This window comes from Leptodactylus fuscus, unplaced genomic scaffold (genome assembly GCF_031893055.1).
Source record: "Leptodactylus fuscus isolate aLepFus1 unplaced genomic scaffold, aLepFus1.hap2 HAP2_SCAFFOLD_820, whole genome shotgun sequence".
NCBI lineage: Eukaryota > Metazoa > Chordata > Amphibia > Anura > Leptodactylidae > Leptodactylus > Leptodactylus fuscus.
In genome coordinates, this window is record NW_027440862.1 from 1 (window position 1) to 12,769 (window position 12,769).

The window sequence follows — 12,769 nt, forward strand, 5'->3', positions numbered from 1 at the left end:
TTCCTGTTGGAGTATGAAGTTCCCTTAAGAGAAGGCAAAAAGTGAAGAAAAAGGTCTAGCGTGAAGTAGTGCAAAGGGCTGCCAGCAGCCAGGCTGCAAAGTAGAAGAGGAGTAAGTGAGAAGCCTGTCTCTGCCTACGGCCACACCACCCTGTACACGCTTGATCTCGTCTGATCTTGGAAGCTAAGCAGGGTCGGGCCTGGTTAGTACTTGATGGGAGACCGCCTGGGAATACCAGGTGCTGTAGGCTTTTGCTTTTCCTCACTTCCACCAGCAGGGGTCACTCTCCTCTATGCCATTTTTACATTCACTTTTTACACTGCACACTTGCTTCTTTTACATTCGCTTTCTCTCTTGCACTCTTTAGGCCTTGCAAAATCCTAGTATTCTCAGTCTTACCGCTATCACTCTTAGCAGCCGCAGCGGGCGTGGTGGCCACCAGCGTTGTGGCTTTTTACTTTTAATAATAGCAGGCTTCATTTCCATAGTATCTGGGCCTCCCGCCGGGCTGGAAGCCATAGCTAGTAACCTGCAGACCAATTTACAGGGCAACACAGGCCTGAACATCTTTGCAGACAACGCGCCCTAAGAAAAGAGAAGCTGACTGAAAAGCAGCTTCGCTTCCAGGCACGGGCAACCATCTCAACTTCTTCCTTAGCCGACTACTGGACAATGGGCTCTGGTCCAGCTTGCTCTTTCTTTCACCCCCGGGATGGTTTCTTAGCCCTGCGCAGACCTTGCGCCCAGCCCTTTTGAAAGAGGGCGGCTGCGGCCTGTGACTGGTTGCTGAACAACACCTGTGGGTATAAGGGCCGCCCCCCAGCTCTTGCACTGCTCCTGTTGGAGTATGAAGTTCCCTTAAGAGAAGGCAAAAAGTGAAGAAGAAGGTCTAGCGTGAAGTAGTGCAAAGAGCTGCCAGCAGCCAGGCTGCAAAGTAAAAGAGGAGTAAGTGAGAAGCCTGTCTCTGCCTACGGCCACACCACCCTGAACACGCCCGATCTCGTCTGATCTCGGAAGCTAAGCAGGGTCGGCCTGGTTAGTACTTGGATGGGAGACCGCCTGGGAATACCAGGTGCTGTAGGGCTTTTGCTTTTCCTCACTTCCACCAGCAGGGGTCACTCTCCTCTATGCCATTTTTACATTCACTTTTTACACTGCACACTTGCTTCTTTTACATTCGCTTTCTCTCTTGCACTCTTTAGGCCTTGCAAAATCCTAGTATTCTCAGTCTTACCGCTATCACTCTTAGCAGCCGCAGCGGGCGTGGTGGCCACCAGCGTTGTGGCTTTTTACTTTTAATAATAGCAGGCTTCATTTCCATAGTATCTGGGCCTCCCGCCGGGCTGGAAGCCATAGCTAGTAACCTGCAGACCAATTTACAGGGCAACACAGGCTGAACATCTTTGCAGACAACGTGCCCTAAGAAAAGAGAAGCTGACTGAAAAGCAGCTTCGCTTCCAGGCACGGGCAACCATCTCAACTTTTTCCTTAGCCGACTCCTGGACAATGGGCTCTGGTCCAGCTTGCTCTTTCTTTCACCCCCGGGATGGTTTCTTAGCCCTGCGCAGACCTTGCGCCCAGCCCTTTTGAAAGAGGGCGGCTGCGGCCTGTGACTGGTTGCTGAACAACACCTGTGGGTATAAGGGCCGCCCCCAGCTCTTGCACTGCTCCTGTTGGAGTATGAAGTTCCCTTAAGAGAAGGCAAAAAGTGAAGAAAAAGGTCTAGCGTGAAGTAGTGCAAAGGGCTGCCAGCAGCCAGGCTGCAAAGTAGAAGAGGAGTAAGTGAGAAGCCTGTCTCTGCCTACGGCCACACCACCCTGTACACGCTTGAGCTCGTCTGATCTTGGAAGCTAAGCAGGGTCGGGCCTGGTTAGTACTTGGATGGGAGACCGCCTGGGAATACCAGGTGCTGTAGGCTTTTGCTTTTCCTCACTTCCACCAGCAGGGGTCACTCTCCTCTATGCCATTTTTACATTCACTTTTTACACTGCACACTTGCTTCTTTTACATTCGCTTTCTCTCTTGCACTCTTTAGGCCTTGCAAAATCCTAGTATTCTCAGTCTTACCGCTATCACTCTTAGCAGCCGCAGCGGGCGTGGTGGCCACCAGCGTTGTGGCTTTTTACTTTTAATAATAGCAGGCTTCATTTCCATAGTATCTGGGCCTCCCGCCGGGCTGGAAGCCATAGCTAGTAACCTGCAGACCAATTTACAGGGCAACACAGGCTGAACATCTTTGCAGACAACGCGCCCTAAGAAAAGAGAAGCTGACTGAAAAGCAGCTTCGCTTCCAGGCACGGGCAACCATCTCAACTTCTTCCTTAGCCGACTACTGGACAATGGGCTCTGGTCCAGCTTGCTCTTTCTTTCACCCCCGGGATGGTTTCTTAGCCCTGCGCAGACCTTGCGCCCAGCCCTTTTGAAAGAGGGCGGCTGCGGCCTGTGACTGGTTGCTGAACAACACCTGTGGGTATAAGGGCCGCCCCCCAGCTCTTGCACTGCTCCTGTTGGAGTATGAAGTTCCCTTAAGAGAAGGCAAAAAGTGAAGAAGAAGGTCTAGCGTGAAGTAGTGCAAAGAGCTGCCAGCAGCCAGGCTGCAAAGTAAAAGAGGAGTAAGTGAGAAGCCTGTCTCTGCCTACGGCCACACCACCCTGAACACGCCCGATCTCGTCTGATCTCGGAAGCTAAGCAGGGTCGGGCCTGGTTAGTACTTGGATGGGAGACCGCCTGGGAATACCAGGTGCTGTAGGCTTTTGCTTTTCCTCACTTCCACCAGCAGGGGTCACTCTCCTCTATGCCATTTTTACATTCACTTTTTACACTGCACACTTGCTTCTTTTACATTCGCTTTCTCTCTTGCACTCTTTAGGCCTTGCAAAATCCTAGTATTCTCAGTCTTACCGCTATCACTCTTAGCAGCCGCAGCGGGCGTGGTGGCCACCAGCGTTGTGGCTTTTTACTTTTAATAATAGCAGGCTTCATTTCCATAGTATCTGGGCCTCCCGCCGGGCTGGAAGCCATAGCTAGTAACCTGCAGACCAATTTACAGGGCAACACAGGCTGAACATCTTTGCAGACAACGTGCCCTAAGAAAAGAGAAGCTGACTGAAAAGCAGCTTCGCTTCCAGGCACGGGCAACCATCTCAACTTCTTCCTTAGCCGACTCCTGGACAATGGGCTCTGGTCCAGCTTGCTCTTTCTTTAACCCCCGGGATGGTTTCTTAGCCCTGCGCAGACCTTGCGCCCAGCCCTTTTGAAAGAGGGCGGCTGCGGCCTGTGACTGGTTGCTGAACAACACCTGTGGGTATAAGGGCCGCCCCCAGCTCTTGCACTGCTCCTGTTGGAGTATGAAGTTCCCTTAAGAGAAGGCAAAAAGTGAAGAAAAAGGTCTAGCGTGAAGTAGTGCAAAGAGCTGCCAGCAGCCAGGCTGCAAAGTAGAAGAGGAGTAAGTGAGAAGCCTGTCTCTGCCTACGGCCACACCACCCTGAACACGCCCGATCTCGTCTGATCTCGGAAGCTAAGTAGGGTCGGGCCTGGTTAGTACTTGGATGGGAGACCGCCTGGGAATACCAGGTGCTGTAGGCTTTTGCTTTTCCTCACTTCCACCAGCAGGGGTCACTCTCCTCTATGCCATTTTTACATTCACTTTTTACACTGCACACTTGCTTCTTTTACATTCGCTTTCTCTCTTGCACTCTTTAGGCCTTGCAAAATCCTAGTATTCTCAGTCTTACCGCTATCACTCTTAGCAGCCGCAGCGGGCGTGGTGGCCACCAGCGTTGTGGCTTTTTACTTTTAATAATAGCAGGCTTCATTTCCATAGTATCTGGGCCTCCCGCCGGGCTGGAAGCCATAGCTAGTAACCTGCAGACCAATTTACAGGGCAACACAGGCTGAACATCTTTGCAGACAACGTGCCCTAAGAAAAGAGAAGCTGACTGAAAAGCAGCTTCGCTTCCAGGCACGGGCAACCATCTCAACGTCTTCCTTAGCCGACTACTGGACAATGGGCTCTGGTCCAGCTTGCTCTTTCTTTCACCCCCGGGATGGTTTCTTAGCCCTGCGCAGACCTTGCGCCCAGCCCTTTTGAAAGAGGGCGGCTGCGGCCTGTGACTGGTTGCTGAACAACACCTGTGGGTATAAGGGCCGCCCCCCAGCTCTTGCACTGCTCCTGTTGGAGTATGAAGTTCCCTTAAGAGAAGGCAAAAAGTGAAGAAGAAGGTCTAGCGTGAAGTAGTGCAAAGAGCTGCCAGCAGCCAGGCTGCAAAGTAGAAGAGGAGTAAGTGAGAAGCCTGTCTCTGCCTACGGCCACACCACCCTGAACACGCCCGATCTCGTCTGATCTCGGAAGCTAAGCAGGGTCGGGCCTGGTTAGTACTTGGATGGGAGACCGCCTGGGAATACCAGGTGCTGTAGGCTTTTGCTTTTCCTCACTTCCACCAGCAGGGGTCACTCTCCTCTATGCCATTTTTACATTCACTTTTTACACTGCACACTTGCTTCTTTTACATTCGCTTTCTCTCTTGCACTCTTTAGGCCTTGCAAAATCCTAGTATTCTCAGTCTTACCGCTATCACTCTTAGCAGCCGCAGCGGGCGTGGTGGCCACCAGCGTTGTGGCTTTTTTCTTTTAATAATAGCAGGCTTCATTTCCATAGTATCTGGGCCTCCCGCCGGGCTGGAAGCCATAGCTAGTAACCTGCAGACCAATTTACAGGGCAACACAGGCTGAACATCTTTGCAGACAACGCGCCCTAAGAAAAGAGAAGCTGACTGAAAAGCAGCTTCGCTTCCAGGCACGGGCAACCATCTCAACTTCTTCCTTAGCCGACTACTGGACAATGGGCTCTGGTCCAGCTTGCTCTTTCTTTCACCCCCGGGATGGTTTCTTAGCCCTGCGCAGACCTTGCGCCCAGCCCTTTTGAAAGAGGGCGGCTGCGGCCTGTGACTGGTTGCTGAACAACACCTGTGGGTATAAGGGCCGCCCCCAGCTCTTGCACTGCTCCTGTTGGAGTATGAAGTTCCCTTAAGAGAAGGCAAAAAGTGAAGAAAAAGGTCTAGCGTGAAGTAGTGCAAAGAGCTGCCAGCAGCCAGGCTGCAAAGTAGAAGAGGAGTAAGTGAGAAGCCTGTCTCTGCCTACGGCCACACCACCCTGAACACGCCCGATCTCGTCTGATCTCGGAAGCTAAGCAGGGTCGGGCCTGGTTAGTACTTGGATGGGAGACCGCCTGGGAATACCAGGTGCTGTAGGCTTTTGCTTTTCCTCACTTCCACCAGCAGGGGTCACTCTCCTCTATGCCATTTTTACATTCACTTTTTACACTGCACACTTGCTTCTTTTACATTCGCTTTCTCTCTTGCACTCTTTAGGCCTTGCAAAATCCTAGTATTCTCAGTCTTACCGCTATCACTCTTAGCAGCCGCAGCGGGCGTGGTGGCCACCAGCGTTGTGGCTTTTTACTTTTAATAATAGCAGGCTTCATTTCCATAGTATCTGGGCCTCCCGCCGGGCTGGAAGCCATAGCTAGTAACCTGCAGACCAATTTACAGGGCAACACAGGCTGAACATCTTTGCAGACAACGTGCCCTAAGAAAAGAGAAGCTGACTGAAAAGCAGCTTCGCTTCCAGGCACGGGCAACCATCTCAACTTCTTCCTTAGCCGACTCCTGGACAATGGGCTCTGGTCCAGCTTGCTCTTTCTTTCACCCCCGGGATGGTTTCTTAGCCCTGCGCAGACCTTGCGCCCAGCCCTTTTGAAAGAGGGCGGCTGCGGCCTGTGACTGGTTGCTGAACAACACCTGTGGGTATAAGGGCCGCCCCCAGCTCTTGCACTGCTCCTGTTGGAGTATGAAGTTCCCTTAAGAGAAGGCAAAAAGTGAAGAAAAAGGTCTAGCGTGAAGTAGTGCAAAGAGCTGCCAGCAGCCAGGCTGCAAAGTAGAAGAGGAGTAAGTGAGAAATTTATCTCCGCCTACGGCCACACCACCCTGAACACGCCCGATCTCGTCTGATCTCGGAAGCTAAGCAGGGTCGGGCCTGGTTAGTACTTGGATGGGAGACCGCCTGGGAATACCAGGTGCTGTAGGCTTTTGCTTTTCCTCACTTCCACCAGCAGGGGTCACTCTCCTCTATGCCATTTTTACATTCACTTTTTACACTGCACACTTGCTTCTCTTACATTCGCTTTCTCTCTTGCACTCTTTAGGCCTTGCAAAATCCTAGTATTCTCAGTCTTACCGCTATCACTCTTAGCAGCCGCAGCGGGCGTGGTGGCCACCAGCGTTGTGGCTTTTTACTTTTAATAATAGCAGGCTTCATTTCCATAGTATCTGGGCCTCCCGCCGGGCTGGAAGCCATAGCTAGTAACCTGCAGACCAATTTACAGGGCAACACAGGCTGAACATCTTTGCAGACAACGCGCCCTAAGAAAAGAGAAGCTGACTGAAAAGCAGCTTCGCTTCCAGGCACGGGCAACCATCTCAACTTCTTCCTTAGCCGACTACTGGACAATGGGCTCTGGTCCAGCTTGCTCTTTCTTTCACCCCCGGGATGGTTTCTTAGCCCTGCGCAGACCTTGCGCCCAGCCCTTTTGAAAGAGGGCGGCTGCGGCCTGTGACTGGTTGCTGAACAACACCTGTGGGTATAAGGGCCGCCCCCCAGCTCTTGCACTGCTCCTGTTGGAGTATGAAGTTCCCTTAAGAGAAGGCAAAAAGTGAAGAAGAAGGTCTAGCGTGAAGTAGTGCAAAGAGCTGCCAGCAGCCAGGCTGCAAAGTAGAAGAGGAGTAAGTGAGAAGCCTGTCTCTGCCTACGGCCACACCACCCTGAACACGCCCGATCTCGTCTGATCTCGGAAGCTAAGCAGGGTCGGGCCTGGTTAGTACTTGGATGGGAGACCGCCTGGGAATACCAGGTGCTGTAGGCTTTTGCTTTTCCTCACTTCCACCAGCAGGGGTCACTCTCCTCTATGCCATTTTTACATTCACTTTTTACACTGCACACTTGCTTCTTTTACATTCGCTTTCTCTCTTGCACTCTTTAGGCCTTGCAAAATCCTAGTATTCTCAGTCTTACCGCTATCACTCTTAGCAGCCGCAGCGGGCGTGGTGGCCAGCAGCGTTGTGGCTTTTTACTTTTAATAATAGCAGGCTTCATTTCCATAGTATCTGGGCCTCCCGCCGGGCTGGAAGCCATAGCTAGTAACCTGCAGACCAATTTACAGGGCAACACAGGCTGAACATCTTTGCAGACAACGTGCCCTAAGAAAAGAGAAGCTGACTGAAAAGCAGCTTCGCTTCCAGGCACGGGCAACCATCTCAACTTTTTCCTTAGCCGACTCCTGGACAATGGGCTCTGGTCCAGCTTGCTCTTTCTTTCACCCCCGGGATGGTTTCTTAGCCCTGCGCAGACCTTGCGCCCAGCCCTTTTGAAAGAGGGCGGCTGCGGCCTGTGACTGGTTGCTGAACAACACCTGTGGGTATAAGGGCCGCCCCCAGCTCTTGCACTGCTCCTGTTGGAGTATGAAGTTCCCTTAAGAGAAGGCAAAAAGTGAAGAAAAAGGTCTAGCGTGAAGTAGTGCAAAGGGCTGCCAGCAGCCAGGCTGCAAAGTAGAAGAGGAGTAAGTGAGAAGCCTGTCTCTGCCTACGGCCACACCACCCTGAACACGCTCGATCTCGTCTGATCTCGGAAGCTAAGCAGGGTCGGGCCTGGTTAGTACTTGGATGGGAGACCGCCTGGGAATACCAGGTGCTGTAGGCTTTTGCTTTTCCTCACTTCCACCAGCAGGGGTCACTCTCCTCTATGCCATTTTTACATTCACTTTTTACACTGCACACTTGCTTCTTTTACATTCGCTTTCTCTCTTGCACTCTTTAGGCCTTGCAAAATCCTAGTATTCTCAGTCTTACCGCTATCACTCTTAGCAGCCGCAGCGGGCGTGGTGGCCACCAGCGTTGTGGCTTTTTACTTTTAATAATAGCAGGCTTCATTTCCATAGTATCTGGGCCTCCCGCCGGGCTGGAAGCCATAGCTAGTAACCTGCAGACCAATTTACAGGGCAACACAGGCTGAACATCTTTGCAGACAACGCGCCCTAAGAAAAGAGAAGCTGACTGAAAAGCAGCTTCGCTTCCAGGCACGGGCAACCATCTCAACTTATTCCTTAGCCGACTCCTGGACAATGGGCTCTGGTCCAGCTTGCTCTTTCTTTCACCCCCAGGATGGTTTCTTAGCCCTGCGCAGACCTTGCGCCCAGCCCTTTTGAAAGAGGGCGGCTGCGGCCTGTGACTGGTTGCTGAACAACACCTGTGGGTATAAGGGCCGCCCCCCAGCTCTTGCAATGCTCCTGTTGGAGTATGAAGTTCCCTTAAGAGAAGGCAAAAAGTGAAGAAAAAGGTCTAGCGTGAAGTAGTGCAAAGGGCTGCCAGCAGCCAGGCTGCAAAGTAGAAGAGGAGTAAGTGAGAAGCCTGTCTCTGCCTACGGCCACACCACCCTGAACACGCCCGATCTCGTCTGATCTCGGAAGCTAAGCAGGGTCGGGCCTGGTTAGTACTTGGATGGGAGACCGCCTGGGAATACCAGGTGCTGTAGGCTTTTGCTTTTCCTCACTTCCACCAGCAGGGGTCACTCTCCTCTATGCCATTTTTACATTCACTTTTTACACTGCACACTTGCTTCTTTTACATTCGCTTTCTCTCTTGCACTCTTTAGGCCTTGCAAAATCCTAGTATTCTCAGTCTTACCGCTATCACTCTTAGCAGCCGCAGCGGGCGTGGTGGCCACCAGCGTTGTGGCTTTTTACTTTTAATAATAGCAGGCTTCATTTCCATAGTATCTGGGCCTCCCGCCGGGCTGGAAGCCATAGCTAGTAACCTGCAGACCAATTTACAGGGCAACACAGGCTGAACATCTTTGCAGACAACGTGCCCTAAGAAAAGAGAAGCTGACTGAAAAGCAGCTTCGCTTCCAGGCACGGGCAACCATCTCAACTTCTTCCTTAGCCGACTCCTGGACAATGGGCTCTGGTCCAGCTTGCTCTTTCTTTCACCCCCGGGATGGTTTCTTAGCCCTGCGCAGACCTTGCGCCCAGCCCTTTTGAAAGAGGGCGGCTGCGGCCTGTGACTGGTTGCTGAACAACACCTGTGGGTATAAGGGCCGCCCCCAGCTCTTGCACTGCTCCTGTTGGAGTATGAAGTTCCCTTAAGAGAAGGCAAAAAGTGAAGAAAAAGGTCTAGCGTGAAGTAGTGCAAAGGGCTGCCAGCAGCCAGGCTGCAAAGTAGAAGAGGAGTAAGTGAGAAGCCTGTCTCTGCCTACGGCCACACCACCCTGAACACGCCCGATCTCGTCTGATCTCGGAAGCTAAGCAGAGTCGGGCCTGGTTAGTACTTGGATGGGAGACCGCCTGGGAATACCAGGTGCTGTAGGCTTTTGCTTTTCCTCACTTCCACCAGCAGGGGTCACTCTCCTCTATGCCATTTTTACATTCACTTTTTACACTGCACACTTGCTTCTTTTACATTTGCTTTCTCTCTTGCACTCTTTAGGCCTTGCAAAATCCTAGTATTCTCAGTCTTACCGCTATCACTCTTAGCAGCCGCAGCGGGCGTGGTGGCCACCAGCGTTGTGGCTTTTTACTTTTAATAATAGCAGGCTTCATTTCCATAGTATCTGGGCCTCCCGCCGGGCTGGAAGCCATAGCTAGTAACCTGCAGACCAATTTACAGGGCAACACAGGCTGAACATCTTTGCAGACAACGCGCCCTAATAAAAGAGAAGCTGACTGAAAAGCAGCTTCGCTTCCAGGCACGGGCAACCATCTCAACTTCTTCCTTAGCCGACTACTGGACAATGGGCTCTGGTCCAGCTTGCTCTTTCTTTCACCCCCGGGATGGTTTCTTAGCCCTGCGCAGACCTTGCGCCCAGCCCTTTTGAAAGAGGGCGGCTGCGGCCTGTGACTGGTTGCTGAACAACACCTGTGGGTATAAGGGCCGCCCCCAGCTCTTGCACTGCTCCTGTTGGAGTATGAAGTTCCCTTAAGAGAAGGCAAAAAGTGAAGAAAAAGGTCTAGCGTGAAGTAGTGCAAAGGGCTGCCAGCAGCCAGGCTGCAAAGTAGAAGAGGAGTAATTGAGAAACCTGTCTCTGCCTACGGCCACACCACCCTGAACACGCCCGATCTCGTCTGATCTCGGAAGCTAAGCAGGGTCGGGCCTGGTTAGTACTTGGATGGGAGACCGCCTGGGAATACCAGGTGCTGTAGGCTTTTGCTTTTCCTCACTTCCACCAGCAGGGGTCACTCTCCTCTATGCCATTTTTACATTCACTTTTTACACTGCACACTTGCTTCTTTTACATTCGCTTTCTCTCTTGCACTCTTTAGGCCTTGCAAAATCCTAGTATTCTCAGTCTTACCGCTATCACTCTTAGCAGCCGCAGCGGGCGTGGTGGCCACCAGCGTTGTGGCTTTTTACTTTTAATAATAGCAGGCTTCATTTCCATAGTATCTGGGCCTCCCGCCGGGCTGGAAGCCATAGCTAGTAACCTGCAGACCAATTTACAGGGCAACACAGGCTGAACATCTTTGCAGACAACGTGCCCTAAGAAAAGAGAAGCTGACTGAAAAGCAGCTTCGCTTCCAGGCACGGGCAACCATCTCAACTTCTTCCTTAGCCGACTCCTGGACAATGGGCTCTGGTCCAGCTTGCTCTTTCTTTCACCCCCGGGATGGTTTCTTAGCCCTGCGCAGACCTTGCGCCCAGCCCTTTTGAAAGAGGGCGGCTGCGGCCTGTGACTGGTTGCTGAACAACACCTGTGGGTATAAGGGCCGCCCCCAGCTCTTGCACTGCTCCTGTTGGAGTATGAAGTTCCCTTAAGAGAAGGCAAAAAGTGAAGAAAAAGGTCTAGCGTGAAGTAGTGCAAAGAGCTGCCAGCAGCCAGGCTGCAAAGTAGAAGAGGAGTAAGTGAGAAATTTATCTCCGCCTACGGCCACACCACCCTGAACACGCCCGATCTCGTCTGATCTCGGAAGCTAAGCAGGGTCGGGCCTGGTTAGTACTTGGATGGGAGACCGCCTGGGAATACCAGGTGCTGTAGGCTTTTGCTTTTCCTCACTTCCACCAGCAGGGGTCACTCTCCTCTATGCCATTTTTACATTCACTTTTTACACTGCACACTTGCTTCTTTTACATTCGCTTTCTCTCTTGCACTCTTTAGGCCTTGCAAAATCCTAGTATTCTCAGTCTTACCGCTATCACTCTTAGCAGCCGCAGCGGGCGTGGTGGCCAGCAGCGTTGTGGCTTTTTACTTTTAATAATAGCAGGCTTCATTTCCATAGTATCTGGGCCTCCCGCCGGGCTGGAAGCCATAGCTAGTAACCTGCAGACCAATTTACAGGGCAACACAGGCTGAACATCTTTGCAGACAACGTGCCCTAAGAAAAGAGAAGCTGACTGAAAAGCAGCTTCGCTTCCAGGCACGGGCAACCATCTCAACTTTTTCCTTAGCCGACTCCTGGACAATGGGCTCTGGTCCAGCTTGCTCTTTCTTTCACCCCCGGGATGGTTTCTTAGCCCTGCGCAGACCTTGCGCCCAGCCCTTTTGAAAGAGGGCGGCTGCGGCCTGTGACTGGTTGCTGAACAACACCTGTGGGTATAAGGGCCGCCCCCAGCTCTTGCACTGCTCCTGTTGGAGTATGAAGTTCCCTTAAGAGAAGGCAAAAAGTGAAGAAAAAGGTCTAGCGTGAAGTAGTGCAAAGGGCTGCCAGCAGCCAGGCTGCAAAGTAGAAGAGGAGTAAGTGAGAAGCCTGTCTCTGCCTACGGCCACACCACCCTGAACACGCTCGATCTCGTCTGATCTCGGAAGCTAAGCAGGGTCGGGCCTGGTTAGTACTTGGATGGGAGACCGCCTGGGAATACCAGGTGCTGTAGGCTTTTGCTTTTCCTCACTTCCACCAGCAGGGGTCACTCTCCTCTATGCCATTTTTACATTCACTTTTTACACTGCACACTTGCTTCTTTTACATTCGCTTTCTCTCTTGCACTCTTTAGGCCTTGCAAAATCCTAGTATTCTCAGTCTTACCGCTATCACTCTTAGCAGCCGCAGCGGGCGTGGTGGCCACCAGCGTTGTGGCTTTTTACTTTTAATAATAGCAGGCTTCATTTCCATAGTATCTGGGCCTCCCGCCGGGCTGGAAGCCATAGCTAGTAACCTGCAGACCAATTTACAGGGCAACACAGGCTGAACATCTTTGCAGACAACGTGCCCTAAGAAAAGAGAAGCTGACTGAAAAGCAGCTTCGCTTCCAGGCACGGGCAACCATCTCAACTTCTTCCTTAGCCGACTCCTGGACAATGGGCTCTGGTCCAGCTTGCTCTTTCTTTCACCCCCGGGATGGTTTCTTAGCCCTGCGCAGACCTTGCGCCCAGCCCTTTTGAAAGAGGGCGGCTGCGGCCTGTGACTGGTTGCTGAACAACACCTGTGGGTATAAGGGCCGCCCCCAGCTCTTGCACTGCTCCTGTTGGAGTATGAAGTTCCCTTAAGAGAAGGCAAAAAGTGAAGAAAAAGGTCTAGCGTGAAGTAGTGCAAAGGGCTGCCAGCAGCCAGGCTGCAAAGTAGAAGAGGAGTAAGTGAGAAGCCTGTCTCTGCCTACTGCCACACCACCCTGAACACGCCTGATCTCGTCTGATCTTGGAAGCTAAGCAGGGTCGGGCCTGGTTAGTACTTGGATGGGAGACCGCCTGGGAATACCAGGTGCTGTAGGCTTTTGCTTTTCCTCACTTC

At 52.1% G+C, this 12,769-nt stretch overlaps 16 non-coding genes across 16 annotated transcripts; all 16 read left to right on the plus strand.

Annotated features, from left to right (window-relative positions):
• Positions 1-132: 132 nt before the first annotated feature.
• On the plus strand, positions 133-250 carry LOC142188839 (5S ribosomal RNA). The gene has a single exon (XR_012713127.1). It is a non-coding gene; the product is annotated as a 5S ribosomal RNA (ribosomal RNA).
• Positions 251-966: 716 nt separating this feature from the next.
• LOC142188837 (5S ribosomal RNA) lies at positions 967-1,084 on the plus strand. Its single transcript, XR_012713125.1, has one exon. It is a non-coding gene; the product is annotated as a 5S ribosomal RNA (ribosomal RNA).
• Positions 1,085-1,799: 715 nt separating this feature from the next.
• On the plus strand, positions 1,800-1,918 carry LOC142188838 (5S ribosomal RNA). The gene has a single exon (XR_012713126.1). It is a non-coding gene; the product is annotated as a 5S ribosomal RNA (ribosomal RNA).
• A 715-nt stretch (positions 1,919-2,633) lies between these two features.
• Positions 2,634-2,752, plus strand: LOC142188859 (5S ribosomal RNA). Its single transcript, XR_012713137.1, has one exon. It is a non-coding gene; the product is annotated as a 5S ribosomal RNA (ribosomal RNA).
• Positions 2,753-3,466: 714 nt separating this feature from the next.
• LOC142188894 (5S ribosomal RNA) lies at positions 3,467-3,585 on the plus strand. Its single transcript, XR_012713169.1, has one exon. It is a non-coding gene; the product is annotated as a 5S ribosomal RNA (ribosomal RNA).
• Positions 3,586-4,300: 715 nt separating this feature from the next.
• Positions 4,301-4,419, plus strand: LOC142188871 (5S ribosomal RNA). Its single transcript, XR_012713148.1, has one exon. It is a non-coding gene; the product is annotated as a 5S ribosomal RNA (ribosomal RNA).
• A 714-nt stretch (positions 4,420-5,133) lies between these two features.
• LOC142188884 (5S ribosomal RNA) lies at positions 5,134-5,252 on the plus strand. Its single transcript, XR_012713159.1, has one exon. It is a non-coding gene; the product is annotated as a 5S ribosomal RNA (ribosomal RNA).
• Positions 5,253-5,966: 714 nt separating this feature from the next.
• LOC142188895 (5S ribosomal RNA) lies at positions 5,967-6,085 on the plus strand. The gene has a single exon (XR_012713170.1). It is a non-coding gene; the product is annotated as a 5S ribosomal RNA (ribosomal RNA).
• Positions 6,086-6,800: 715 nt separating this feature from the next.
• LOC142188835 (5S ribosomal RNA) lies at positions 6,801-6,919 on the plus strand. Its single transcript, XR_012713123.1, has one exon. It is a non-coding gene; the product is annotated as a 5S ribosomal RNA (ribosomal RNA).
• A 714-nt stretch (positions 6,920-7,633) lies between these two features.
• Positions 7,634-7,752, plus strand: LOC142188891 (5S ribosomal RNA). The gene has a single exon (XR_012713166.1). It is a non-coding gene; the product is annotated as a 5S ribosomal RNA (ribosomal RNA).
• Positions 7,753-8,467: 715 nt separating this feature from the next.
• On the plus strand, positions 8,468-8,586 carry LOC142188846 (5S ribosomal RNA). Its single transcript, XR_012713128.1, has one exon. It is a non-coding gene; the product is annotated as a 5S ribosomal RNA (ribosomal RNA).
• A 714-nt stretch (positions 8,587-9,300) lies between these two features.
• On the plus strand, positions 9,301-9,419 carry LOC142188898 (5S ribosomal RNA). The gene has a single exon (XR_012713172.1). It is a non-coding gene; the product is annotated as a 5S ribosomal RNA (ribosomal RNA).
• A 714-nt stretch (positions 9,420-10,133) lies between these two features.
• Positions 10,134-10,252, plus strand: LOC142188851 (5S ribosomal RNA). The gene has a single exon (XR_012713129.1). It is a non-coding gene; the product is annotated as a 5S ribosomal RNA (ribosomal RNA).
• Positions 10,253-10,966: 714 nt separating this feature from the next.
• LOC142188852 (5S ribosomal RNA) lies at positions 10,967-11,085 on the plus strand. Its single transcript, XR_012713130.1, has one exon. It is a non-coding gene; the product is annotated as a 5S ribosomal RNA (ribosomal RNA).
• Positions 11,086-11,799: 714 nt separating this feature from the next.
• On the plus strand, positions 11,800-11,918 carry LOC142188892 (5S ribosomal RNA). The gene has a single exon (XR_012713167.1). It is a non-coding gene; the product is annotated as a 5S ribosomal RNA (ribosomal RNA).
• Positions 11,919-12,632: 714 nt separating this feature from the next.
• On the plus strand, positions 12,633-12,751 carry LOC142188836 (5S ribosomal RNA). Its single transcript, XR_012713124.1, has one exon. It is a non-coding gene; the product is annotated as a 5S ribosomal RNA (ribosomal RNA).
• The last annotated feature ends 18 nt before the right edge of the window (positions 12,752-12,769 follow it).